Below are 27881 nucleotides of genomic sequence, written 5' to 3'. Positions count from 1 at the left end.
CTTTATCTTGTCACGCAAGTGTGACATTTAGAAAACCCTCACGATACCAATTGTAATAAACTATTATTGTTCATTTTTTGTTTTCCTAGTGGCTAATAATGGTTCACAGCAAATTCTCTCCCCCCGCCCCCTCTTCACATTAGTCAATGAATTACATATGTGTGGGTACCGATGCAGGGTATATTTTATTTCTTCTTCCAACTTTGTTTAAGATTATGACAGATTTGTGCCAAGAGCATTCAGGTGTCATTTAAGGCTCTGAGTTTGCATTTTGTTTCCATTGGAGAAGTTTTCATCTGCTTGCACATTTTCGATTTTCCACTCTTTACATACTCTACTGTCTGACTGACATATCTAAATACTTTTACTGTATAATTATATTTTTGGAACGCTTCAGCTATTTGGCTCACAATTGTGGGTGCTTGTTAAACAAGCACAAAGTGTTTTAGTTGGTGGCCATAGGTCTGTGTGTCCGTGTATTGGAGACTTTTCAGTTGTGTTCGAATTATGTGCCATCCAGTAGTGTCTATTCTTTTAGCAAAGTAGCCAGCAGGGCTCTGAGTATATGCTGAAGATGGGGTTCCCATGACAACTAAAACAGTTACGTAACAAGGTTTTATATCCACCGGAAATCTAATCAGCTCTTCAATTTGGAACGGTTTTATGTTCTGGTTGTGAACGAGCTCACGTCAACTCTGGGGCTTTGTAAGAAACCTCCTTAATCTAGATTTTTAGATATCTGTTTTGATAATCCGACTGATGTTATATCTTTCTAAAAAAGATATTGTGGTAAACTGATTTTAGGAGTTGTTTAACATCTGTTGTAGAAGGGGAAACAAATACATGCTTGGGACAGAATATGGTTCAGAAAAAATTACTGCGGATGCTGAAAATCTGAAATAAAAACAGATAATGCTGGAAATACTCAGCAGGTCAGGCAGCATCTGTGGAGAGAGAAACAGGGTCAACGTTTCAGGTCGATGACCTTTCGTCAGAACATTTTTAAACTATTCTCACATTGTCACTGAAGTGGGTCAATAACATAAAAGGGAGTTCCTCAAATAATGTCCAGTTATAAAGTATAGAGTGCTGGAGCAAGGGGCCACTAAGAGACACAAGAACAAGGTAAATTTAGAGGGTAAGATAATGCGCAATTCAGTAAAATATACTTCCTTGTTTATTTCATGGCCTTTTGTGTGAATAAGTGTACTTACTCATTTATTTGTGAATGGGGAACTAGAACCATGCTGTGACTAAGCCCTTTGGCATATTTTACTCTGTTAAAGGTGCTATATAAATGCAAGTTGTTGTTGTTGAGAATTGTATGGGTTCCACCTAATGCTCCCTAGCCCCAGCTGTTTGATTATTTTCTACCAGCAATGGCTAATACCACTTTGGTTGCCTCATGTACTTAACACCGACATTAATTGTAGCAACAATCTGCTGAAAATAATATGATTGCAAAAATACAAAGCTTGTACTTCAGTGGGATTCAAACTTTTTAATTTGCCTTTGCATTTTTAAAAAACTTAGTCTTCACAAAGGCTTTTTTTAAATAAAAGATTGTGAAATGTGCATAATCTTTATACTCATGTATATAAACTTCTCTGCTCCTTCACTTCCCTCCATCACTCTTTCCCAGCTCCCCCCTTTCCTCTCCATCTTCTCTCTCTCTCCCCTTTTCCCTCCTCTGGCTTCCAGCAACATACCCTTCCCTTGGCAATGATTCAGTTATTTTCCCCATCCCTTTCCCGGTCTAACCCCGCTTGACCTTAAGACTGAATGTCATCTTGACCCTCCCACCCACCCCTGCCCCTTTGCAATTGCACAGTATGAGACAATGGGCCAGATTTTCAGTGTGCCGTGAGGCGGGCTTTTAGGCGTGCGGGGGGGCAAAAATCCCGAATTCGGGGGTCCCGATACCATCCCGCCCAAAACCCGCTCCCGCGTAAGTTTCAAAGGAGGCGGGTACCCGCCCCGCACTGGGACCCGCCGACCCGAGGCGGGAAGGGATTAGTGCCAATTAACTGCCTGTTAACAGGCAGTTTTTAGCCTAATCCCTATTTTGAGGGGTGTCGTGTGGGATTCCCGACGGCTCCAAACCACGCCAGGTTAGAGCAGTCGGGCCGTCGGGTTGAAGGACTTGGAGGGGTCGCGATGTTGGTGTTCAGGTGAGTGATGGGTGCATGAGTGCAAAGGTAAGTGTGTTTGGTGTGTCTAAAGTGTGTAAAGAAGTTTAAATTACCTGTACTTACCTGAACAGCCTTTCTTCCTCTAGACGTCGGGAGTCCATCACTCAGCCGGCACTGAAAGCAAAATGGCTGCGATCTGTCAAAAGTGACAGCCTGCAGCTTTCAGTGCCGGCGAGAGTTCTAACTGAGTCTGCGTAGAAGGACTCGGGTTAGAAGTCAGACTGTCAGTGTTTGACAGCTTCAAACAGCTGTGAAACACTGATATTTCATCTGTCAACACCTCTTGACAGATGAAATTTCAGTCTGTGATGTCACCTGTTGCCGGGTGGCCCTTAATTGGCCTGCTGAGCCCGCTGGGCGGGCTCAACAAGGTCAATCAAGGGAAAATCGCGTGGATTGGCCGGACATCGATGGAGGCGGGACTAAAACCCGAAAGTTGTAGTCCCGCCTCCTTCCCGACTGCTGAATGAAAATCTAGCCCTATGTGTCTGGCTTACAATCACTGTGGTTCTTCATCGGTCATCCCCAACATATAAGAATCTTACAGCACATAAAGAGGTCATTCGGCCCATCGTGCCTGTGCCGGCTCTTTGAAAGAGCTATCCAATTGGTCCCACTCCCCTGCCCTTTCCCCAGTGACCTGCATATTTCTCCCCTTCAAGTACTTATCCAATTCCCTTTTGAAAGTTACTATTGAATCTGCTTTCACCGCTCTTTCAGGCAGTGCATTCCAGATTGCACAACTCGCTGCGTTAAAAACATTTCTCCTCATCAGGTCTCCGGTTCTTTTGCCAATTACCTTAAACCTGTGTCCTCTGGTTACCGACCCTTCTGCCACTGGAAACAGATTCTCCTTCCTTACTTCATGATTTTGAACACCTAACCTTCTCTGCTCTAAGGAGAACAAGTCCAGCTTCTCCAGTCTCTCCACGTAATTGAAGTCCCGCATCCCTGGTACCATTCTAGTAAATCTCCTCTGCACCCTCTCTAAGGACTTGATATCTTTTCTAAAGTGTGGTGCCCAGAATTGAACACCATGCTCCAGCTGGGGTCTGACCAGTGTTTTATAAAGGTTTAGCATAACTTCCTTGCTAACCAAACAATTTTTTTGACATGTATATTCATGCAGATTAGATTTGCTATTTCATTTAGTAAATGCCCAGAAGTTGAACTTTGATGAATCAATCCTCCACCTTTCCTTTGAGGACACCGTGATCAGATGCTAATTTAACTCTTGGTGTAGTAATAAATCAGTCTTGCAGCATGATTGACTGTTGTTTAGCCTTGCTATTTCCTGAATCATCTTGGGCTGCCTTTATGTTGAGGCATAGCCCTTTAGAAGTTGCTTATTTTGACAAGGGAAAGCAGAGTAATTGGGTCCAGTTGAATGCACACATCAGAGCCATCATTGTAGCTGCAGATTACATATGAGACGGTCTCAATGGAATAATTGCACTTGGCTGTGGCTGCAAAAGACACTAGAAGGAAGTGAGATCCAATTCTAATTCTTGGGATATTCAGGAGTTTTTTGGTGATTCATTCACGGGATGTGGGCATCGCTGGCAAGGCCAGCATTTATGGCCCTCGAGAAGGTGGTGGTGAGCTGACGCCTTGAACCGCTGCAGTCCATGTGGTGAAGGTACTCCCATAGTGCTGTTAGGTAGGGAATTCCAGGATTTTGACCTAGCGATGATGAAGGAATGGTGATATATTTCCAAGTCATAATGCTGTGTGACTTGGAGGTGATGGTGTTCCCATGCACCTGCTGCCTTTGTCTTTCTAGGTGGTAGAAGTCATGGGTTTGGGAGGTGCTGTCAAAGAAGCCTTGGCGAGTTGCTGCAGCGCATCTTGTAGATGGTACACACTGCAGCCACATTGAGTGCTTAACCAGCAGCTCAAGAATCTCTCTTCTGATGGCTGTCAGGTTTGTCCACTCAGTAGCTGAGCCATGAAAGGTCCCCAGTCTTGCGCGGAGTTCAGCTGACTCATCAGCAGGAGTGCGACATTGAGGTCTAAACACCTCTAGGAGGGGGAAATCAGAACGTGTTCCTGCTCCTGATCACTGCCTAGTGGCCCCTACTAGAAGTGCATGCATGTGTGGACATCAGGACTGGGCTGAGCTCTGATACCACCCATGAGAAATAGACTGCTGACACAGTCAAGGTTCATACATACATATTGGACACTTGGGCAAGGTAGGGCAGTGTCCTAGGCCAAACCATCTTCAGCTACTTCATTAATGACCTTCCCTCCAACATAAGGTCAGAAATGGGGATGTTCGCTGATGACTGCACAGTGTTCAGCGCCATTCACAACTCCTCAGATAATGAAGCAGTCTATGCCCGCATGCAACAAGACCTGGACGACATTCCGGCTTGGGCTGATAAGTGGCAGGTAACATTCGCGCCACAGAAGTGCCAGGCAATGACTATGTCCAACAAGCGAGCGTCTAACCACCTCCCCTTGACATTCAACGGCATTACCATCACCGAAACCCCCACCAACAACATCCTGGGGGTCACCATTGACCAGAAACTTAACTGGACCAGCCACATAAATATTGTGGCAACAAGAGCAGGTCAGAGGCTGGGTATTCTGCGGCGAGTGTCTCACCTCCTGACTCCCCAAATGCTTTCCACCATCTACAAGACACAAGTAAGGAGTGTGATGGACTACTCTCCACTTGCCTGGATGAGTGCAGCTCCAACAACACTCAAGAAGCTCAACACCATCCAGGACAAAGCAAGCCCCCGCTTGATTGGCACCCCATCCACCACCTTAAACATTCACTCCCTCCACCACCGGCGTACCGTGGCTGCAGTGTGTACCATCTACAAGATGCACTGCAGCAACTCGCCAAGGCTTCTTTGGCAGCACCTCCCAAACTTGCAACCTCTTCCACCTAGAAGGACAAGGGCAGCACGCGGATGGGAAGAGCACCGCCTCCAAGTTCCCCTCCAAGTCACACACCATCCTGACTTAGAAATATATCGCCGATCCTTCATCGCCGCTGGGTCAAAGTCCTGGAGCTCCCTCCCTAACAGCACTGTGGGAGTACCTTCACCACACGGACTGCAGCGGTTCAAGAAGGCAGCTCACCACCACCTTCTCGAGCAATTAGGGATGGGCAATAAATGCTGGCCTTGCCAGCAATGCCAACATCCCATAAACTAATTTTTAAAAATTTTAAAGGTAACCGGTGCCTTTGGAGTCAAGGAGTTCGGAGAGGAGAGGAGGGGACAAATTTGGCAGGGAGACGGACATAAGCCAAAAAGATGTTTAATTCGAATTAACCCTGGTCACACAAACTTGTTTGTGACCGATTGGGTGAGTTTAATCGTGCTCTGGTGAATCATGAGGCTGAATGCCATGGTGAGCCGTGAATTTCATGTTGTAGCGAAAGAAAAACTGGAAATGACTGAAGCTTCTCACCCAATTCACAGCTCCTACTGGCTGATAGCGCCTCGGAGTATCACGCCCTCCTCTTTGGACGATAGATCGTCCTTCAGGAGAACAATAACAATGATGGTATCCAAAAAAGAAAATGAGATCAAACCTTGAAAGTTGGCATCATAGCATTACCTAGCTTAATGTATAAAACCAACTCAAATAGATAACGGTTGACATCCATTATAAACAGCATTGTTGAAGCTTTATGCAAAAGTCTTATTAATTTCAACTCCTAGCCACACAAAACAGGATATATTTAACCTGGCCAATTACTGCCCTATCAGACTCTTCCAATTATCGGTAAAGTGATAAATGGGGGAAAGAATTCAAGACCTCAGCAAGTCCCAAAGTGTTTTACAACCAATGGAGTATTTTTGAAGTGCAGTTACTGTTGTAATTTATGGGAAAAGGGCAGCCACTTCATGCACAGCAACGTCCCACAAACAGCAGAGAGATAAATGATCAGTTAATCTGTTTTAATGATTGAGGAATAAATATTGACGAGGACAAGGGAGAACGCCCTTGCTCTTAAAATAGTATTTTAGGATCTTTAATGTTGATCTGAGGGCAGACGGGGCCTCGGTTTAGCGTCTCGTCCGAAAGCCGGCACCTCCAACAGTGCAGCACTCCCTCAGCACTGCACTGGAGTGTCAGCCGAGATTATGTACTCAAGTCTCTGGAGGGGGGCTTGAACCCATGACCTTCTGACTCAGGCGAGAGTACTATCACCGAGCCAAAGCTGACACTGATGGAAGGAGTTAATCATTAGTGCCATCAGGCGATACCTACTCATCAATAACCTGCTCACAGGTACTCAGTTTGAGTTCCACCAGAACCACTTGGCTCCAGATCTCATCACCACCTTGATCCAGACGTGGACGAAAGAGCTGAATGCCACAGGAGAGGTGAGAGTAGCTGCCCTTAACATCAAGGCAGCATGTGACCAAATAAAGCACCAAGGAGTTCTATCAAAATTGGAATCAGGGAGGGTCAAAGGAAAACCCTTCAGTGGCTGGAATTAAACCTGACTCTCAGGAATATGGAGTTAGGTCCCAGATCAGCCATGATCTCATTGAATGACGGAACAGGCTCGAGGGGCTGAATGGCCTCCTCCTGTTCCTGTGGTTGTGGTTGTCCAAGGCCAGTCATCACACCCCAGACTACTACAGCAAACGTTCCTCAGGGAAGCATCCTCAACCCAACCATCTTCAGCCCTTCATCAATGAACTTCCCTCCATCATACGGTCAGGAGTGGGCTGTTCGCTGATGATTCCAGTGTTCAGTTCCATTCACACCTCCTCCAACAATGAAGCAGCCCTTGCCAGCCTGCAGCAGGACCTGGATAATATCCAAACTTGGGCTGACAGGATAGCATTTGTGCGACGTAAGAGCCAGGTAATGACCACATCGAACAAGAGGCATCTCCCTTTAACCTTCAACAGCACCAGCATCAACCTCTTGGGGACCATCCTTGACCAGAAGCTAAACCGGACCAGCAATGCTACTAACACCATGACTAGAAGAGCATGGCAGATATAGGGCTCACTTCCTGACCCCTCAAATCCTCTCCACTATCCGCAAGGCTCAAATCAGGAGTGTGATGGAATACTTATCACCAATGTTCCCTTTAATTTTGGGGGGGATGTGCGGCCCCTTTAAGGGACTGCGTGGCCCATTCAAAATACCGTGCCTGTGCACGTTTTTTTCCCCATTTAAAAGCAAGTGAGCCGTCTGCGCAGGAGCTCCAGAGCGCTGCACGTCTGCGCAGCTTAAAGGGAACATTGCTTACCGCTCACCAGGATGGGTGCAGCTGCAACAACACTCGAGAAGCTTGACACCATCCAGGACGGAGCAATTTGCTTGATTGATGTCGCTGTCACTGGACTCGATATTCATCCCCTCCACCACCAGCGCACTGTGGCTGCTGTGTGTATAAATTACTGGACGCACTGCAGAAACGCACCAAGGTTATTTTGACAACACTTCCCTGCTCTGCGACCTTTGCCACCCATATGACAGGGGCAGCAATGTTGTGGGAACACCATTAAGTTCCAAGTTCCCTTCTAATTCGCACGCCATACTGACTTCGGCAAAGCAGCCATTCCTTTATTGATGTTGGGTCAGTATTGTGGAATTTCCTACCTAACACCATCATCATAAGGACTGCAACAATTCAAGGAGAAGGCCCACCACCACCTCCTTAGGGCAACTAGGGATGGGCAGTAACCGCACCGTGGCTGCAGTGTGTACCATCTACAAGATGCACTGCAGCAACTCGCCAAGGCTTCTTCGACCGCACCTCCCAAACCCGCGACCTCTTCCACCTAGATGGACAAGGGCAACGGGCGCATAGGAACACCATCACCTCCAAGTTCAAGAAGGCGGCTCACCACCACCTTCTCGAGGGCAACTAGGAGTGGACAATAAATGCTGACCGTGCCAGTGTCGCCCACATCCTGAGAACAAATATTTTTTAAAAAGCAAAATATAAAGAAAGGTGAGAGAGGGAAACCAGGGAATTGTAGACCAGTTCGCCTAGCATCTGTTTTTATTTCAGATTTCCAGCATCCACAGTATTTTGCTTTTGTACAATGTATGGGTTAGCAGAGTATAGGTTAGATTGAGATATTGATGTAGCCTTGTAATATATAGGGTCTTGTTGCAAGATGTCTGCAACTTCAACACTGCATGCTTTCAAATTAAATGCTCACAAATACAATTGTTTCACACATTTGGCAAGAAACCATTTAATATGGCAAACTGCTGCCGTGTCCCTTTTAACTTGAGCTTGGTGTGTTGTCCCCACTCAAGTGCTTATATAACACCGAAGTAATGAAAAAGGGATCTCTTGTTTTGTTGGTACTGTAATGTTTTCATGCATCACTGCACAAAGTGCTGATCTTTTATTTTACGATTACAGATTATTTAGTTGATGTATCAGCAGTCAAAGGTAGAGGATGAAATTTCTGCGCAAAAAACAGCATGCTGTAGTTTTGAATCTCTACTGGAAATATGTTGTTCATATGGATAGAAATCCTCCTGAGCACTGTGCAGTCTGTATTCCGATAAAGCCGTACTCGTAAGGAATTTAAACGCATTAAGTAGCATATTTTTGTGAAGATATTTTTATATACGGTCTTTGAGGACACAATAAAATACTTTTAAGTACTTGTGAAACTGCATAGTTATCTTAACAGAAAGGATTTTTATGCAATGAGATCAATAATTCATGAGATTGGGCAATATGAAGACCTTCTTCAGACCGATTAGTATTTTAGTACACTACTGCAACTATTTCGGATGGTTTCCTAAATTAGCTGCGTGATTACATGAGGGTTATGTAGAATATAAAACAGTTGTATTTTATCCTGACTGTTTATTTCCAACAAATTTAAAATGCAAAAATGCCCCACTTGTGAATAATGTCTAATTTAGCAGTTGGCTGCTGCAGTGAATACTTGCTGTTTTAACCTGAATGCTGTGGCATCTATCTACTGTATGCGCACAATAAAATTTCAAAGCAAAAAAAAGCTAGTAGATAAATTACTCTGTGGTTTAAATGAACCAAAGCTTAATTATTTCATATTCACTTTAATGACCCCAATGATTGTTGTTGCTCCAAGTGCTTTGATTTAAAAGCCAGAGGCACAGCAATGAAGGAATTAGATGTTCATTTTAATCACTGTACACAAATGGACATTTATTTCAAAGTGCAGCAACTCCCTCAGTACTGCACTGGAGTGTCAGCCTAGATTTTTGTGCTCAAGCCTCTGAGGAAATGCTACACTGTAGGAAGTGCCGTCTTTCGGTTCAGACATTGAACCGAGGCCCCGTCTGCCGACACTGTCGGGTGGACGTGAAAGATCCCGCGGCACTATTTCAAAGAAGAGCAGTGGAGGTTCTTCCCAGAGTCCTGGCCCAATATTTATCCCTCAACCAACACCACGAAAACAGATTAACTGTCCATTACCACATTGCTGTTTGTGTGACCTGGCTGTATGCAAATTGGCTGCAGCGTTTCCTACATTACACTTCAAAAATACCTCATTGGCTGTGAAGAGCTTTGGGGGGGCGGGGGGGTCCTGATGAAGCAAGCATCAAGCAATCCGTTGGGTAACGTCTGAACAGCAATTGACAACTCCTGAGGAAAACTTGAGTGCACAGATCAGTCAAAACTGTGATTTGCAGGAGAACCTAATACACTAATTATGATAGTTGGGTCACTTTGATCTTTCTTTCTGAACAGAGTACAAGAATGTTCAAAAAAGTTCCTTTTTTCTTCTGTGAAGTGTCTTGCACCATTTTCTTCTACATTATAGGTGTTATGTACATGCAAGCTGTGGCTGTCCGTGTATCAAAGCAATAGTGAGTGTTTTAGAATGAAAAAAGTTAACGTATGACTTCTGTCTACAACTGGGGGAAATGCCAAGCAGTCTGGACCTTCTTCACGGAAGTCCAAGGTTTGATTCCCATATCTGTACTGAGTTAATTGATCTCGGCTGGGACATGGTGAGGGGAACTGTAATGGCCTTGGTGACTTTGGGCTATGAAGATGACGCGTCACTCGGTGTTCCATCTCCTGAAGTCCAGCAGCACAGCGCCTCTGGTAATTGCATGTGTGGACAGTGACGTAAGAAAACTACTAGGCACTTGGTCTAAGCGTTAAACAAAGCTTTAATCAACTGTTTTACAACATGGAGGTCTAGTTGTGCCCTTCACTAGTTCCTGTTAAGAATATCCTGCGCAAGCTGGGCCCGTGCCCGAGTATTTATACTCTCCCTGGACTAGGCCGCTCAGTATTATTTCATAAGTCTTTCTTTCATGAATGACTGATTCATGTCAGACAGTGCGTGAGGAAAGGATCCAAATTGGCTGCAGTGTCCCTCCGTGATCAACTAGTCTTCTGGCGTTCACCTTCACAAGCACACACTGAACTGAGGGACTTCAGTTATGTGGAGAGACTGGAGAAGCTGGGATTGTTCTCCTTATAGCAGAGAAGGTTAAGGGGAGACCTAATAGAGGTATTCAAAATTATGAGAGGTTTTGATAGAGCAAGTTAGGGAAAAACGGTTTCCTCTGGCAAGTGGGTCGGTAACCAGAGGACACCGTTTTAATATAATTGGCAAATGAACTAGAGTGAAAATGAAGAAAAAATAATTCACCCAGAGGGTTGTTAAGATCTGGAACGCACTACCTGAAAGGATGGTGGAATCAGATTGAATAGGAACTTTCAAAAGGCAATTGGACGTGTTCTTGAAGAGGACTAATTTGCAGGGTTATTGGGGAAAAGGCTAGAGTGTGGGACTAATGGGATAGCTCTTTCAAAGAGCTGGCACAGGCACGATGGGCCGAATGGCCTCCTCCTGTGTTCTAATATTCCACGATTGCCACCTGACTAAGCTTCTGGAGAGCTGCTGGTGCTCATGAAAGTATACTCACTGACATAGAAACATAGAAAAATAGGAGCAGGAGTAGTCCCTTCGAGCCTGCTCCGCCATTCAATATGATCGTGGCTGATCCTCCTATCTCAATACCATATCCCCGCTCTCTCCCCATACCCCTTGATGCCTTTGTGTCTAGAAATCTATCTATCTCCTTCTTAAATATATTCAGTGACTTGGCCTCCACAGCCTTCTGTGGTAGAGAATTCCACAGGTTCACCACCCTCTGAGTGAAGAAATTTCTCCTCATCTCAGTCCTAAATGTCCTACCCTGTATCCTGAGACTGTGACCCCTCATTCTAGACCCCCCCAGCCAGGGGAAACATCCTCCCTGCATCCAGTCTGTCCAGCCCTGTCAGAATTTTATACGTTAAAATGAGATCCCCTCTCATTCTTCTAAACTCTAGAGAATACAGGCCTAGTCGACCCAATCTCTCCTCATATGACAGTCCTGCCATCCCAGGAATCAGTCTGGTGAACCTTCGCTGCACTCCCTCTATGGCAAGTATATCCTTTCTTAGGTAAGGAGACCAAAACTGCACACAGTCCTCCAGGTGTGGTCTCACCAAGGCCCTGTACAACTGTAGTAAGCACGGTGGCATAGTGGTTAGCACTGTTGCCTCACAGCGCCAGGGACCCGGGTTCGAATCCGGCCTCGGGCGACTGTCTGTGTGGCGTTTGCACATTCTCCCCGTGTTTGCGTGGGTTTCCTCCGGGTGCTCCGGTTTCCTCCCACAGTCCAAAGATGTGCAGGTTAGGTTGATTGGCTATGATAAATTGACCCTTAGTGTTAGGGGGATTAAATACGTGGGGTTACAGGATAGGGTGGGATATGTGTTGGTGTAGGGGTTACGGGGATCGGGTGGGATATGTGTCGGTGCAGGCTCGATGGGCCGAAATGGCCTCTATCTGCACTGTGGGGTTTCTGTGATTCTTCTGTGTGATCCTTGCTCCTGTGCTCAAATTCTCTTGCAATGAAGGCCAACATACCATTTGCCTTCCTAACTGCTTGCTGCACCTGCATGTTTACTTTCAGTGACTGGTGTACAAGGGCACCCAGGTCCCTTTGTACATCAGCATTTCCCAATCTATCACCATTTAAATAATACTCCGTCTTTCTGTTTTTCCTACCGAAGTGGATAACTTCACATTTATCCACGTTATACTGCATCTGCCATGTATTTGCCCACTCACTCAACTTGTCTAAATCGCCTTGAAGCCTCTTTGCATCCTCCTCACAACTCATAATCCCACCTAGTTTTGTGTCGTCAGCAAACTTGGAAATATTACATTTGGTTCCCTCATCCAAATCATTGATATATACAGGAAACTTTGATATCCGGCACCGACAGGACCGAGCTGTTGCCGATCTATCAAAACTGCCGGACAAACCAGCTAATGTTGAAACATACGGAGGTTTTCAGCTCCGTATCTGGCACCAAACACTGTTGCTTAGCAACAGCTTCTAAACAGTCGGACCGTACCTTGGAAGCGTCTCTGTAGCTTAGCAACAGCTTCAGAGAGACTTTGCAGAGCCTGACTGTTGGGGAAAAAAAAGCCACGAGAAGAAAAAAAACCTCCGTATCTGGCAACAAACACTGTTGCTTAGCAACAGCTTCTAAACAGTCGGCCCGTACCTTGGAAGTGTCTCTGTAGCTTAGCAACAGCTTCAGAGAGACTTTGCAGAGCCTGACTGTTGAAAGCAAAGCCACGAGAAGAGAAAAAACCTAACAAAACGGCTTCTGATTTCTGCCGGTGGATCAAGGTTTCCGGACATTCAACCTCCGGATAAACCAAAGTTTCCTGTATTGTGAATAGCTGGGGCCCAAGCACTGATCCCTGTGGTACCCCACTAGTCACCGCCTGCCACCCCAAAAAAGACCCATTTATTCATGTTCTCTGTTTCCTGTCTGTTAACCAATTTTCAATCCATGCCAGTATATTACCTCCAGTCCCATGTGCTTTAATTTTGCACACTAACCTCTTATGTGGGACTTTATTAAAGGCCTTCTGAAAATCCAAATACACCACATCCACTAGTTCTCCCTTATCTATGCTACCAGTTATATTCTAAAAAAACTCCAGTAGGTTTGTCAAACACGATTTCCCTTTCATAAATCCATGTTGACTTTGTCTAATCCCGTTGATATTTTCTAAGTGTCCTGTTATCACATCCTTTATAATAGACTCTAGCATTTTCCCTACTACTGATGTTAGGCTAGGCAGCATCTTCAGGGGAGGGAAGAAGAACTGAGAGAAAAATATAACACCTGTTGGGTTTTTTCCCTCTTCAATGTGAAGAGCTTTGAGACATCTTCCAATGCATGAGGAGTACCATAGAAATGCTGCATCTGTTGGAATTATTCCCGTAGAAGGGAAATTACCTTTCTGAATAAGCATTTAATAAACAGGCTCGAGCGACTGAATAGCCTACTCCTGTCTCTATGTTCCTAGTTGAATTTTTTCCTAAACCTTGCCTTGTTTGAGATGGTGCAACAGGGACAGGTCAAGATTAGTTTTAGATGTACTGGAGTATTCCATCACTGTCGTGGAAAACATGGATTCACACAGTTTGTCCAAGCCTGTTGGTTCAGTGAGTGATTCCATGATCTGATGCTTCCACAGATGAGCAACCTCAGGGGCATCAGCCCATCATGATTTTAAGCGCCTCTATTAAATCTCCCTTTAAACCTTCTCTGCTCTAAGGAGAGCAATCCCAGTTTCTCTGGTGTCTCATCGCTCGTGCTTACCAGACAGATTTCCTCCTAAACATGGACAAATCAACCCGAATCAGTTGTAAATTAAACATAAAATGGAGTGGGTCAGTTGGCAATAAAAAGAAAATTGATCTCAGTGGATAGTGTTTGAATTCAGTATCTCTTGCAGACATTACAGAAATGTTTTCCCCACAAAAGGCTTTGATTAATGGGATATAAGTTCTTGTAAAAATACACGGAAAAATGGCTGTAGCACCTTAATTGAGAATTCAAGCATTGAGAATTCCTTTGATCTTAAGATCTGGCAATGTGATTGTTAATACTTCGAACCTGCAGTTCATAGCTGTTAATATTCCTGAATTGACAGAATAATGTGGCAGACCTGCTGTTTTTCTTGGGTGCAGTGTAGTACTTCTAGATAGAGCTGGACAATAGATTCACTTTAAATAGGCTCGAGGAACAGCACCTCATCTTTCGATTAGGCACTTTACAGCCCTCTGGACTCAACATAGAGTTCAACAATTTCAGATCATATCCTCGGCCCCTATCGCATTTTTTCCCCCCTCCCACATGTCCTTCATTCTGCCAGCGCAATTCACACTCCATCTAGAGCCATCCTTTGTTTCTTAACCTGTCCCATTACCATCTCCTCTTGCCTTGAATATCTCTTAATGCCTCTTTACTTCCTCTGCCTTCCATCCTATCACACGCCTTCCCTTTTGTTCTTTCATCCCCTCCCCCATTTCCCAGCCCCTAAACTTGCTTTAAAATCTGTTCCTTTTCCTGCTTTTTTTCCAGTTCTGACGAAGGGTCATCGACCTGAAACGTTAACTCTGTTTCTCTCTCCATGGATGCTGCCTGACCTGCTGAGTTTTTCCAGCATCTTCTGTTGTTATTTCACTTTAATAGGATCAGATTTGTAAACGTGTAGTAATCTGGAAATTGCAGCATTTGCCACTTTCTTTTAAGCAGAAACGTATTTGACCTCTGATATTTGAATGAATAAAGCATACAACTTTACAATGAAAAACTGAGGTGTGGGACTAAAAAGTTGGGATGTGGGACTAAATTGGATAGTTCTTTCAAAGAGCCGGCAGAGGCGTAATGGGCTGAATGGCCTCCTGCTGTGCTGTAAGATTCTATGAATTTAACTAAGTAAATCTCATCTTTGAATAATAGAATTTATACTACCTATGTTTATGGTCAATCTGCTCCTTCTGGACTTTATAGAATAGTATTTCTACAAATATTAAGTGACTGAAAATGTGTGCATGTTCCGTAATATAAAAGGAAATGCTTAAATAATTCAAGAGCCACAAAAATGCACCATTTTAGTAGGTGAAATTCAGAGTTTAGCACAGGGAAATATATTTTTTCCCCGTGAGACAGTGCCTGCAATCATCGAAATGCTTTACAGGCTGCGTTTTATGCGTTCTTTCCTCAGAAACGTTAAACAAATACTGTTTTATCTGGTAGCTGAATCTGGGTAATTGCTGCCCAATTGTCCCACCATTGGCAACCGTGCCTTCAGCTGCCTGGGCCCTAAGCTCTGGAATTCTCTCCCTAAACCCCTCTGCCTCTCCAACTCTCTCTCCTCCTTTTAAATCGCTCCGTAAAACCTACACCTTCCTGTACTAATATCTCTTTATGTGGCTCAGTGTCAAATTTTGTCTGGTAACGCTCCTGTGAAGTGCTTTGGGACGTTTTTACTCCGTTAAAGGTGTGCTATGTAAATGCAAATTGTTGTTGTAACAGATTAAATGAATTGCAGTCTTAACCCAGGTTGCCACGACCTGTTATTAATTCACTATGTTCCATTTCATAGAATGATCATGCCTGTGACGGCTCTTTGAAAGAGCTATCCAATTAGTCCCACTCCCTTGCTCGTTCCCATAGTCTAGCAAATTTTTCCTTTTGAAAGTTACTATTGAACCTGCTTCCTCCACCCTTTCAGGCAGTGCATTCCAGATCCACATAACGTGCTGCGTAAGAATTGTTTTCCTCATGTCGCCTCTGGTTCTTTTGCTAATTACCTTAAATACGACTCTATGAACTTAAATATATCGGAAGTGTAGTGTTATGGAAATAATTAAGCACAATATGAGTGAAACAGAAGCCATTCATTAGGCATTTCAAACGGAGTAATTATATCTGTATATAATCAATGCAGACACATATGATTTATTGCAACTGTGCACTTTATTCATGAATAGTTAAATTAAACCCATAAAAGCTAGACATCGGAATAAAAGTGCTCAAAATGCACAGCAGATCAGTTCGCATGTGAGAGAAAAAAGATAGATTCATGTTTCCGATGGGACCATTCATCAAAACAATATCTGAAATAACTGTTACGAAGTGTAATTTTAATGTGGCCTATTTAAAGTATCGGTGAGCTAGTGCGTGGTGACTTTTCCACGAGGTTTACTGATGTCGTTCTGATACAGGCTTAGACTGCAAATTCCGGGAGGGAAAAAGATTGACTGTGTTTGTGGCTGAACTGTACGGGTGCATGTACACTGCGGCCACTGATCTGGGTGTGTTTACACTGCGGCCACTGATCTGGGTGTGTTTACACTGCGGTTAGTGACCTGGGTGTGTTTACACTGCGGCCATTGATCTGGGTGTGTTTACACTGTGGTTAGTGATCTGGGTGTGTTTACACTGCGGCCACTGATCTGGGTGTGTTTTCACTGCCGCCACTGATCTGGGTGTGTTTACACTGCGGCCACTGATCTGGGTGTGTTTACACTGCGGTTAGTGATCTGGGTGTGTTTACACTGCAGCCACTAATCTGGGTGTGTTTACACTGCGGTTAGTGATCTGGGTGTGTTTACACTGCCGCCACTGATCTGGGTGTGTTTACACTGCGGTTAGTGATCTGGGTGTGTTTACACTGCCGCCACTGGTCTGGGTGTGTTTTCACTGCGGCCACTGATCTGGGTGTGTTTCCACTGCGGCCACTGATCTGGGTGTGTTTTCACTGCGGCCACTGATCTGGGTGTGTTTTCACTGCGGCCACTGATCTGGGTGTGTTTACACTGCGGTTAGTGATCTGGGTGTGTTTACACAGTGGTTAGTGATCTGGGTGTGTTTATACTGCGGCCACTGATCTGGGTGTATTTTCACTGTGGCCACTGATCTGGGTGTGTTTACACTGCGGTTAGTGATCTGGGTGTGTTTACACTGCCGCCACTGATCTGGGTGTGTTTACACTGCGGTTAGTGATCTGGGTGTGTTTACACTGCCGCCACTGATCTGGGTGTGTTTACACTGCGGCCACTGATCTGGGTGTGTTTACACTGCCGCCATTGATCTGGGTGTGTTTACACTGCGGCCACTGAAAAGGGTGTGTTTACACTGCGGTTAGTGATCTGGGTGTGTTTACACTGCGGCCACTGACCTGGATGTGTTTACACTGCGGCCACTGATCTGGGTGTGTTTACACTGCGGCCACTGATCTGGGTGTGTTTACACTGCGGTTAGTGATCTGGGTGTGTTTACACTGCGGCCACTAATCTGGGTGTGTTTACACTGCGGTTAGTGATCTGGGTGTGTTTACACTGCCGCCACTGATCTGGGTGTGTTTACACTGCGGTTAGTGATCTGGGTGTGTTTACACTGCCGCCACTGATCTGGGTGTGTTTACACTGCCGCCACTGATCTGGGTGTGTTTACACTGCGGCCACTGATCTGGGTGTGTTTACACTGCGGCCACTGATCTGGGTGTGTTTACACTGCGGCCACTGATCTGGGTGTGTTTACACTGCGGCCACTGATCTGGGTGTGTTTACACTGCGGCCACTGATCTGGGTGTGTTTACACTGCGGCCACTGATCTGGGTGTGTTTACACTGCGGCCACTGATCTGGGTGTGTTTACACTGCGGTTAGTGATGTGGGTGTGTTTACACTGTGGTTAGTGATCTGGGTGTGTTTACACTGCCGCCACTGATCTGGGTGTGTTTACACTGCGGTTAGTGTTCTGGGTGTGTTTACACTGCGGCCACTGATCTGGGTGTGTTTACACTGCGGCCACTGATCTGGGTGTGTTTACACTGCGGCCACTGATCTGGGTGTGTTTACACTGCGGCCACTGATCTGGGTGTGTTTACACTGCGGTTAGTGATCTGGGTGTGTTTACACTGTGGTTAGTGATCTGGGTGTGTTTACACTGCCGCCACTGATCTGGGTGTGTTTACACTGCGGTTAGTGTTCTGGGTGTGTTTACACTGCGGCCACTGATCTGGGTGTGTTTACACTGCGGCCACTGATCTGGGTGTGTTTACACTGCGGCCACTGATCTGGGTGTGTTTACACTGCGGCCACTGATCTGGGTGTGTTTACACTGCGGCCACTGATCTGGGTGTGTTTACACTGCGGTTAGTGATCTGGGTGTGTTTACACTGCCGCCACTGATCTGGGTGTGTTTACACTGCGGCCACTGATCTGGGTGTGTTTACACTGCGGTTAGTGTTCTGGGTGTGTTTACACTGCGGCCACTGATCTGGGTGTGTTTACACTGCTGTTAGTGATCTGGGTGTGTTTACACAGTGGTTAGTGATCTGGGAAGAATAGCTGCAGTTTGGGTTCCAGCCAGGCAAGACAGTGTTTCCATTGCTTTGCCTCTACTGGTTCTGGAGTTCTTTCATGCTGAGCAGGGAGCAATCCTCCAACAGTTAAAAATGTAAATGTTTAGGTGGCGAGCAGGCAAGAATCTCTGCTCCCTAAACAATCAAATTGAGGTCAGGTAGATTTAAAAAGTGTCCACTGGATTCCCTGAGCGCTTGGTAAATCAGGGTGAAGATTGCACAGAACTTGCACACTCTGAGTGTGCAACACCTCCTCCAGTGCTTGCTCCACTTCATTCCGAACTTCAGTCTGACTCTGACTCCACTGCAAGTTTATCACGGGGGCAGAAGGGAAATCAATTTGCACCAATGTTAATCTTGCAGTGTAAATGCAGCCTATGGCTGTTCCTATTGAGATCTTTGCATCAAAGGTCTCTGAAAGTTGAGATAAAGAACTTGTGACTTTTCAACACTTCTTTTCTCGACTGCCACTTGTCTCTTTATGAGGACATGTGCCAATTGATTTTAAAACAGTTATTGCTCACCACACATCACTGGCATCAATACGTTTCCCAGTAAGATTCTGCCCTCTCTGAGATACGGAATGAAGAGGCACTCCGAAGAGATGCCAGGCATGTTGCTGCTCTGAGCCCACCTGCCAGTACCCAGATACCTATATCTGCAGTCCAAGGTGACTGACCTTGCTTTGGCCAATAATTAGTGCTTGCAGCGACTGCAACACCGAAGCTAGGTTGTGACAGCGAGGCCAATTTTACTGGATGGTTCTTCAGAAAGACTCCACTCACATGCATGTCCTTCACGTGTCTGCTACATGAAGGGCATGCCATCATGAGCATCAGCCAGCAAAGCCTGATTGCTGCACCCACCCAGATTTCCCTTAACAGTATTTGAATGCATTGTCATACCCGTCTGGCAGTAGTTGTGGGGAAGTGTCTTGATCGGGTCTGGACCAGCAGAAAGCCAGATATAGAGCTCTCTGCCACCTACTGCCAATATGCACTCCAAGGATGGCACAGCCAGTGACCTTGCTGGTCAACTGTAGCCTTAACCCTGCCCATGGGGTTTCAGTTCACTTTTAATCCCCTGCCCCATCAGCTTTGGGGAAAGCAGCTAATAGGGTGCGATGCCTTTTGAACCCTTCAGAATTTTTGTACACCCATTGTGACACTCCCCTTTAACTTTCCCCATCCCTTTAAATTTCACTTGCTTGCAATTTTCCACTACTACCACTAATGTGCTGCCAACTCCTGCAGATATCTGCATCTGGATCTGTGGATGGTTACGCAAATGAGCTGACCCAGAAAGTTTGAATGCGATTAACGCATTATCGCTCATGTGGGATTAGCACCTGTTAACTTTTTATAGCTATGAGACAGTGCAGGAAATGTAGCCCCAATAAAATATCCTGTTGTTTATTGAAAAGAACCAAATTGTTTTAGATATAAAAACAGAAAATGCTGGAAATACTCAGCCGGTCAGGCAGCATCTGTGAAGAGAGAAAGATTTAACGTTTCAGGTCGATGACCCTTCGTCAGAACTGGAAAAAGCTGGAGATGGAACAGGTTTTTAAGCAAGTGTAGGGGCAGGGAAAGGGGGGAGGGGAGGAAAGAACAAAAGGAAAGGTCTGTGATAGGATGGAAGGCAGGAGAGATTAAGAGACAAAAGGGATGATGGTGCAAGGCAAAAGGAGGTGGTAATGTTTTTTTTTTTAACTGGTCTTTTTCTAAGTTAAGTTCATCTTCCATTCAGGTTCTACAAGCTCGAATGTTTAAAAAAAATGCTTGTCTCATTAAAAGTGACCATGAAGCTGTCGGATTGTTGCTAAAATCCCAACTGATTCATTTCTTCTTCTTTCATATGGTAGTAGCAAAAAAACAAATTAAATATTAATATCTAAGTCAGATATCCAGGCCAAAGCTTCCACTGTAACAGCGTGGGTATCTTATAGGCTGCCTGCGAATTTCCTCCGAGGGCAGTGTTTGATGATGTGTTCCAAGGTCTGATTAGGAGCTCCACAGTTGCATGATGGGGATGCTTTAATCTTCCATCTATGGAGAAGGTGGCGGCATCTACCATGATCAGTTCTGAGGGAGTTGATGGTTGCCCACTGTTTGCAAGGAAGGTTTGATCCTGTGGGGTCCTCTATAAGGGATCCATTTCGTATGTTGCAGTCAATGTGCCCTCTTAATTTTTTTTAATTTTTTTTATAATAATTTTGAGTGTGCGACCCATTCAAATTTCCGCGCATGCGCAATTTTTCCTATTGTAAAGCCGGTAAGCGGCCTGCGCGGGACCTCCAGACACTTAACGGGAACATTGATCACACTTCTTCCAAGCAAACTGGTTCACTGATGTCCATCAGGGAAGGAAACCTGCCGTCCTTACCCGGTCTGGGCCCACATGCGTCTCCAGTCCCACACTAACGTGGTTGGCTCTTGACTGCCCCTTGAGGCAGCCTGGCAAGCCACTCAGTTTTATCAAAACCGCTACCAGCGATTCAAGAAGGCGGCCCACCACCACCACCTTCTCAGGGGCAGCCAGGAATGGGCAATAAATACTGCGATTCATTTTTTTTTTTAAAAGCCTAGTTCTTCTGAGGAAGGACGTTCTTGCTATGGAAGGAGTGCAGCGAAGATTGACCAGGCTGATACCTGGGATGGCAGGAATGACGTATGAGGAGAGATTGTGTCGATTGGGCTTGTACTCACTGGAGTTTAGAAGAATGAGAGGGGATCTCATTGAAACTTATAAAATTCTGTCAGGCCTGGACAGACTAGATGCTGGAAGGATGTTCCCGATGGTTGGGGAGTCCAGAACCAGGGGTCACAATCTAAGGATAAGGGGTAGGCCATTTAGGACTGAAATGAGGAGGAATTTCTTCACCCAGAGAGTGGTGAACCTGTGGAATTCTCTACCACAGAGGGCGGTGGAGGCCAGTTCATTAAATATATTCAAGAAAGAGTTGGATATATTTCTTAAGGCTAAAGGGATCAAGGGATATGAGGAGAAGGCAGGGACAGGGTACTGAATTTGGATGATCAGCCATGATCTCATTGAATGGCGGAGCAGGCTCGAAGGGCCGAATGGCCTACTCCTGCTCCTATCTTCTATGTTTCTATGTTTTTACCTGCACTTGATTCTTTTTCAAAGAAAAAGTAATGTTGACAAATGCACTTATTTTTTTTTCCCCAGAAGAAACATCACAAACAAATTGGACAGCTGAGTCCTCTCCAGTTCTCTCCAGCCATATATGATTTTGAAACGCTGTTGCCTCTGACACTGCCAGTGGCTCAGTGGGTAGATGCAAAGTGTGATGCACTGAGCCACGCAGAGCGAGAGCGACACTGCTCTCTGCTGAGTCAGTTGGCCAGCAGTGGGGACACTCACTCTGTTCCTATGCTTAGGGAGTTTACAGCAGTAAACTTGTTTGCCCCTGCATAATTTTTGCTTGTTCCAAATAAACAGGGGAGGCAGTTATTTTAATCAGAACAAGCTTCATGCAGTCTAATTTAAACAGGAGCGCTCAGGTCTGCTAAAAATGTGCCGGATGTAACTACAACACTCAAACTAATACATCGCCCAAAAGAAACATTGCCGGTGGAGGCATTGGGCTGGAGGTTGTGAATGGAGGCGGGACTGCTGCTTGTCATGTCAATGGTCAGGCGAGGTTGGAAGCGGGACAATCAGAGGGATTTTCCCCTGATTGAGCTTATTAAGCCCGCCCTGCTGGCTCAGCAGGCCAATTAGGGAGGAAGTCACTGACAGATCACGTCAACATCAGACGTGCTATCCGTCAAGACCTCTTGAAAGAAGAAATGACAGCGTTTGACAGCTCTGTGAAGCTGTCAAACACCGCCATTCTCTTTAGTTTGATGAGCCTTTGTGGTGAGGACTCATCAAATCTTTCAACTTTGTAAATTTCACATGTCTGTAGGATCGGAGGATCCAACAGCCATTATGTGATATTGACGAGAATATCGGCTCTACCCCATCCAGCGCGGCTAAAGGCTGTAGAAAGAAAACAAGTTAAGAGCACGCTTTTAAAACTTATCACTCGCCTTGCATACTTGCACCCATCATGCACCTCTACACCTTACTTCCAGGTGCCTCCGTCCAGCGCAGACCTCCTCCACGTCTCCTCCAACCCAGCGGGGTTCTCCGAGGTCGGGAAGCCTTCACATGTGAAGGTAAAATGGCACTAATCCTTTTTTCTGCCAGTTAACTACCTGTTAACAGGCAGTTAAAATGATTCAATGCACATTTTCCGCCTCCTGGCAAAAGGGCACGGAGGCGGGATGGGGGCGGGTTTGCCATCCGCCCCCACTTTCTCCGATTTTACCGGCTGTCCCGCCTCCATGCCCGCCTCCTCGGGGCTTGGAAAATCCAGCCCATTGTATTTTGCGAGCCTAATATGAAACTCAGCCATATCTAATTAAAAATCAGTCAATAATTTACTCCCTGCTGTGAATGCTGTTATAAGGTTTACAATGTTTGATTTATTTTTCTAATAGACTTGCATTTCTATAGCACCTTTCATGACCGCAGGACGTCCCAAAGCGCTGTACGGTCCACTAAGTACAGCATGCCCTCAGTTTTCAAGTCTCTGGCCCTTTTCTGCCAGCTGATTTCATTGTACGCAGACTTCTCTTGGTAAAAATGTGATTACAGCAGTATTCTTGGTAAGTTATTGCATTTGGGTGTGTATATATACAGGGAGGTCTTGCTCATAGATGGGCAGAAATGGCAAGATATTCTCACCTGTGTGATGTTGGAACCTGTTGTTTCTGGCAGCAGTGCACAGACAGCAGTTTATTGAGGAAAAAGCTATTGAAATATATCTTTAAAATAAAATGGTGTAACTGAACCATAAAAATGAAAAAAGTCCCAGGTTTGCAACCCAGTCACTGCTGGCCTTGCTGTTTAGGATGGCAGCATGAGGTGCTACACTTAGCCTCAATGACCTCGGGCTGAGCAACAACAACTTGCATTTATATAGCGCTTTTAACACCGTAAAACATCCCAGGGGCCAAAATTTGACTCCCGAGCCATATAAGGAGATATTAAGAAAAATGACCAAAAGCTTGGTCAAAGAGGTGTGTTTTATGGAGCGTCTTAAAGGAGGAGTGTGAGGTGGAGAGGTCCAGGGGGGCAATTCCAGAGCTTAGGGCCTAGGTAGCTGAAGTCACGGCCGCCAATAGTGGAGCGAAGAAAATCGGGGATGTGCAAGAGGCCAGAATTGGAGGAGCAGAGGCCAAAATTGGAGGAGTGCAGAGATCTTGGAAGGTTGTAGGGCTGGAGGAGGTTACAGAGATGGGGAGGGGACGAGGCCATGGAGGCATTTGAAAATAAGGATTACATAAGATACATAAGATATTCGGCACAGAAACAGGCCATTTGGCCCAACCAATCCATGCCGGCGTTTATGCTCCACTCGAGCCTCCTCCCGTCTTTCCTCATCTAAATCTATCAGTATAATCCTCTATTCCCTTCTCACTCATATGCTTGTCTAGCCTCCCCTTAAATGCATCTATACTATTCGTTTCAACCACTCCCTGTGGTAGCAAGTTCCACATTCTCACCTCTTTTGGTAAAGAAGTTTCTTCTGAATTTCCTATTGGATTTCTTGCTGACTATCTTATATTGATGGCCTCTAGTTATGCTCTTCCCCACAAGTGGAAACATTCTCTCTGTATCCACTCTATCAAAATTTTTCATAATTTTAAAGACCTCTATTAGGTCACCCCTCAGTCTTTTTTCAACAGAAAAGAGACCCAGCCTGTTCATCCTTTCCTGATATGTATACCCTCGCATTTCTGGTATCATCCTTGTAATCTTCTCTGCACTCTCCAGTGCCTCTATATCCTTTTATAGTATGGCGACCAAAACTGTACGCAGTACTCCAAGTGTGGTCTAACCAAGGTTCAATACAGGTTTAGCATAACTTCTCTACTTTTCAATTCTATACCTCTAGAAATAAACCCTAGTGCTTGATTTGCTTTTTTTATGGCCTTGCTAACCTATGTCGCAACTTTTAGTGATTTGTGTATTTGTACTCCGAGATCCCTTTGTTCCTCTACCCCACCTAGACACGCACCCTCCAAGTGATAAGTGACCTCCCTATTCTTCCTACCAAAATGTAATACCTCACATTTATCTGTGTTGAACTTCATTTGCCAATTATATGCCCATTCTGCAAGTTTATTAATGTCCTCCTGAAACTTGTTGCCGTCCTCCTCAGTGTTGACTATCCCCCCCCCACAAATTTAGAAATTGTGCTTTTGATTCTGAAGTCTAGATCGTTAATGTAAATTGTGAACAGCAGTGGTCCCAGCACTGATCCTTGTGGAACACCACTACCCACCTTCTGCCACTGTGAATAGCTACCCTTTACTCCTACTCTCTGCTTTCTGTCCTGAAGCCAGTCAGCAATCCATTCTGCTACTTGTCCCCTGACTCCGCATTCTCTGACCTTGCTCATCAGTCTATTATGGAGTATCTTATCGAAGGCCTTTTGAAAATCCAGGTAAGTTACATCTACTGCATTACCCTTGTCTACTCTCTCTATTACCTCTTCAAAAAATTCAATGAGGTTGGTCAGCAAGACTTTCCTTTTGAAATCCGTATTGACTACTCATTATTATCTTTTTATTTCTAATGATCTTCTGTTTTCTCCTTTGGTAGGGATTCCATTATTTTTCCTACCACTGATTTTAAGCTGAGAATTTTATAATTGAGACAACACTCTGCAGTGGTTCCTGCTGGAAAGTGTATGTTAGTGAGAATAGAATGGGAGTTGGCTTTCCACATTCCAATAACCTGACATTTATTGCCTGGATTTTCACGTGAATGACCTACCCGGGTAAGGGTTGCCAGGGTCCCTGGAACGATACCCTCAGAATGAGTCACTGCCTTCAGGAGAGGAGGCGAGATAGAATGGCAAACAAAGAGAACAGGATTCACTTCCCCTTTAAGCACAGAGTTAACAGCAACAGTTTAATGCATCACAAATGTTTTTATCCTTCTGACTTTTTTTCCCAGTATGTCACATTTAGTTTTCCCTAAGTGAGCACAGTTTTCAGTGGTAATACAATTAAGGTACAATTAAGATTTCTATTATGTTTCCAAGAAAAATAGGATGGCATGTTTGCTGGAGCTAAGGTGGTTATTATAAAGTGCATTTGGAGAACTAATTAGATTCACTGAGTTAGCAGATATCATTGGGTTTTCTTATCTGTTCTGAGCTGTAATCTATGAGCAGCATATAAATTAGTTTGTAGATCCTTGTCTCAAAACACTTTCAACTGGGAATTAACGATGGTTTTAACAACAACAAATGTCTTAAACAAAAGAAAAAGTTGCGAGCGGGTGCTTACATGTCATCTACTTATGTTTTAAATAATACAATAATGTGTATCGGCTGTGGCTCAGTTGGTAGCATTCTCGCTATCTGAATCAGTAGGTTGTGGGTTCAAGTCCCACTTCAGGCTTAATATAATTTCAAAAGATATGTGTGTGTGCATCCACTGTCCCAAGACAGTTATGGATGATTGTAAAATTATATGTACTGGAACAAGAAATGTGGATCAATATAGAAGATGATTATTCGGCTGCAAAGGTAGAAAAGATTTGTGGGTGATTGATGATTCATTGAAAGCATTCAGTTAATGCAAGGCTATTAATAATGTTAGCTGTTCATTTGTTTGCAATTTTGAGGCTTTGGCTATAAGTCCGAGCAAGTTGAGGCAGAGATCATTGCCCCTTTAAAGGGAAGAATGGATGCCTATTTCAAGCAGAGCAAAGAAAAACTATTGCTTGGCACTGCATGTGCACCAAACATAAAAACTGACTGTAAAAGCTTTTATAGATATGTGAAGAGAAAAAGATTGGTGAAGTCAAGCGTAGGTCCCTTGCAGTCAGAATCAGGGGAATTTATAATGGGAAACAAATTAATGGCAGACCAACTAAATTCATACTTTGGTTCTGTCTTCACAAAGGAGGACACAAATAACCTCCCAGAGATGCCGGGGAACATAGGGTCTGATGAAAGGGTGGAACTGAAAGAAATCAGTATTTGTAGGGAAATGGTGTTAGGAAAATTGATGGGACTGAAGGCCGATAAATCCCCAGGGCCTGATGATCTACATCCCAGGGTACTTGAGGAAGTGGCCCTAGAAATAGTAGATGCATTGCTGGTCATCTTCCAGAACTCGATAGACTCTGGAACAGTACCCATGGATTGGAGGGTAGCTAATGTTACCCCACTATTCAAAAAAGGTGGTAGAGAAAAAGCGGGGAATTATAGACCAGTAAGCCTGACATCGGTAGTGGGGAAAATGCTAGAGTCTATTATAAAAGATGTAATAGCAGAGCACTTGGAAAGCAGTGACAGGATCGGACAAAGTCAACATTGATTTACAAAAGGTAAATCATGCTTGACTAATCTACTGGAATTTTTTGAGGATGTAACTGGTAAAATAGATAGGGAGAACCAGTGGATGTGGTGTATTTGGACTTTCAGAAGGCTTTCGATAAGGTCCCACATAAGAGATTAGCGTGCAAAATTAAGGCACATGGGATTGGGGGCAAGGTATTGACTTGGATAGAGAACTGGTTGGCGGACAGAAAGCAAAGAGTTGGAATAAACGGGTCATTTTCCGAGTGGCAGGCAGTGACTAGTGGGGTACCGCAAGGATCAGTCCTAGGACCCCAGCTGTTCACAATATATATTAATGATCTGGACGAGGGAATTGGATGTAATATCTCCAGATTTGCAGACGACACAAAGCTGGGTGGGAGGGTAAGCTGTGAGGAGGATGTCGTGAAACTCCAGTACGATTTGGACAGGTTGGGTGATTGGGCAGAAACATGGCAAATGCACTATAATGTGGATAAATGTGAGGTTATCCACTTTGGTGGCAAAAACAGGAAGGCAGATTATTATTTGAATGGCAATAGATTGGGAGAAGGGGAAGTGCAAAGAGACCTGGGTGTTCTTGTGCACCAGTCGCTGAAGGTAAGCATGCAGGTGCAGCAGGCGGTTAAGAAGGCAAATGGCATGTTGGCCTTCGTAGCAAGAGGGTTCGAGTACAGGAACAAGGATGTCTTGCTACAGTTGTACAGGACCTTGGTGAGACCGCACCTTGAGTACTGTGTGCAGTTTTGGTCGCCTTACCTGAGGAAGGACGTTCTTGCCATGTAAGGAGTGCAGCGAAGATTCACCAGGCTGACACCTGGGATGGCAGGAATGACGTATGAGGAGAGATTGTGTCGATTGGGCTTATACTCACTGGAGTTTAGAAGATTGAGAGGGGATCTCATCGAAACCTATAAAATTATGTCAGGCCTGGACAGACTAGATGCAGGAAGGATGTTTCTGATGGCCGGGGAGCCCAGAACCAGGGGTCATAGTCTTAAGGATAAGGGGTAAGCCATTTAGGACTGAAATGAGGAGGAATTTCTTCACCCAGAGAGTGGTGAACCTGTGGAATTCT

At 44.9% G+C, this 27881-nt stretch overlaps 1 protein-coding gene across 3 annotated transcripts in view; it reads left to right on the top strand.

The window, feature by feature from the left end:
• Positions 1 to 27881, top strand: part of ctdp1 (CTD (carboxy-terminal domain, RNA polymerase II, polypeptide A) phosphatase, subunit 1) — a 352671-nt gene that overhangs the window by 221185 nt on the left and 103605 nt on the right. The gene's annotated exons all lie outside the window — the stretch shown is intronic.

This window comes from Somniosus microcephalus, chromosome 7 (genome assembly GCF_052327205.1).
Source record: "Somniosus microcephalus isolate GS21.2 chromosome 7, FLI_Smic_1.0, whole genome shotgun sequence".
NCBI classification, from domain to species: Eukaryota; Metazoa; Chordata; class Chondrichthyes; order Squaliformes; family Somniosidae; genus Somniosus; species Somniosus microcephalus.
This window is presented reverse-complemented; position numbering and strand designations above follow the sequence as displayed.